Here is a 1,910-nt window from a genome sequence, read left to right as displayed (position 1 = left end):
AGCCAAATCATGAGGTCGTTAGCAGAACCTGACTGCACTGAGGAGGAGATTCAGCTGCAGGACCAGAACCGCCCACCCGTTCTAGATCTATGCTGTCTATATCTACGCTGGCCTCAGGATGACCTTTGGAGAGCACGCAGTCCCTCCCAGTGGAGGCACTGGGGGGCGCTGTAGCACCCTCAGGGAATATTAGTTAGTTGTTGTTTTCCATCTAATTTAACATTTTTAATTTGTAGTTGTGGCATTTTCATCAAAAGACCAAATTTTCAATAATTATTTTTTTCTTATAATTAAAAATCTCTTCATGCAATAGTTTTATTTCTTCCGGGAAATAAAACGGAAGAAGATCCAAAAATCCCATGGATGGAATCAGAGAGGAAGATTTTCCAGATTCCGACCAACAGAGAAATATTGATCTGGATGAAGATCAGCCGTGCTAACAGTGTTAGCACCGGAGGCTAGCAGGTCTTAGCAGAGATTGGATGTGAATTTATTTTAACGGTTTATTTACTACAGGAAATGTTTATAAATGATTTAACTGAACAGCAGAACATCAGATTATTCACTCTGCTTTATTGGTCACTGCTGATGTTAGAGGTTTTAATGCATCCCTGTGTGTGTGTGTGTGTGTGTGTGTGTGTGTGTGTGTGTGTGTGTGTGTGTGTGTGTGTGTTGATCCTCCATCGCCCCCTCAGTAAAATGTGTAGCTCCCGTCACGGCCTGCAGGGGCCGCCACTGTCTCTCCACGCCTGAATCACATCTCGTCTGTCTGCAGGTTTCCTTTCGTCGCCATCTCCATCGGCTTCACCATCAACAAGAGGGTAAGATTTGGTCACATGACTGTCCTTCCGTCAGTCTGGTGGAGCCCCCTGGTGGAGCCCCCTGGTGGAGCCCCCTGGTGGAGCCCCCTGGTGGAGCCCCCTGGTGGCACAAACAGAAAGACAAAATATTTTCAAATTGAGCCAATAATCTGCTAACTGATCCGACAGCCAGTAAAAGCTCAGCCAAGCTTTCTGTAGAGACAGACGGCGCCGAGAGGCGGAGTCAGCAGGAGAAGCACAGCCATTGGTTGATGGCAGCGCCGTGTCAGCGTCACAGCCAGTGCATCTTCTATGTAGAGAAAAATAACAGGAAATAAATGCAAAGACGCAGATTGAAGAAAAGTAGGAGGTGAGAAAAGGTTTGTCCTCCAGCTGATGAGCTGCTGAAGATCCTGATGGAGAAACATTCCTGCCAAAACATTCATGGCTTCCATTCTAATGCTGCGAATAGATGAAGGAAACTAACACGGCATTTAAATGGTTAAACGAACTCAGAGCTTCTTCATCACATCTGTGATCCACTGATCAGGTTCTGTTCAGAGGTTCTGGTCCGGAAACAACTTCAGTCGGGTCAGAATTTGCAGCAGGACGTTTGGAGCCGTCCAGGTTTTAATGACCCGGTTCTGGACAAACGGATCTACAGGAGCCTGGAGGGGAACCGGATGTCCAGACGGTCACTGTTTCCTGACCTGCAGTTATTTTTCACCACTTTCTGTTATAATGATAAAATTCTTACAGCTAAACGGCTTTAAGAGAAACCAGGTGAGTTTCCAGTCTGTGATGTCATCGTCAGGTGGAGGTGGGCGTGGTCTACAGCTGCCTGGAGGACAAGATGTTCACGGCCCGGCGGGGCAGGGGGGCGTTCTGCAACGGGCAGCCGCTGCAGGTTTCTGACCAGACAGGTCAGCAACAATCACCAATAATCACCAATAATCACCTGAGAGCAGCGTCAGACCCGACCTGTCGATTCCAGATGTTCATCGCTCCATCATCGCCACCGAGTTCGGATCCAACAGAGACGCAGAAGTCGTGGACAAGATCTTCAGCAGCCTGAGGAACATCCTGAGGCTCCCAGTGCACGGGTACGCA

The 1,910-nt window shown here is 48.2% G+C and overlaps 1 long non-coding RNA gene across 1 annotated transcript; it reads left to right on the top strand.

Annotated features, from left to right (window-relative positions):
* The first annotated feature begins 285 nt into the window (after nucleotides 1–285).
* LOC103461486 (uncharacterized) lies at nucleotides 286–1,902 on the top strand. The gene is made up of 3 exons (XR_533124.2): nucleotides 286–821; nucleotides 1,615–1,723; nucleotides 1,795–1,902. It is a non-coding gene; the product is annotated as an uncharacterized LOC103461486 (long non-coding RNA).
* The last annotated feature ends 8 nt before the right edge of the window (nucleotides 1,903–1,910 follow it).

The sequence above is a fragment of the Poecilia reticulata genome, unplaced genomic scaffold (assembly GCF_000633615.1).
Source record: "Poecilia reticulata strain Guanapo unplaced genomic scaffold, Guppy_female_1.0+MT scaffold_1757, whole genome shotgun sequence".
Classification (NCBI taxonomy): domain Eukaryota; kingdom Metazoa; phylum Chordata; class Actinopteri; order Cyprinodontiformes; family Poeciliidae; genus Poecilia; species Poecilia reticulata.
This window is presented reverse-complemented; position numbering and strand designations above follow the sequence as displayed.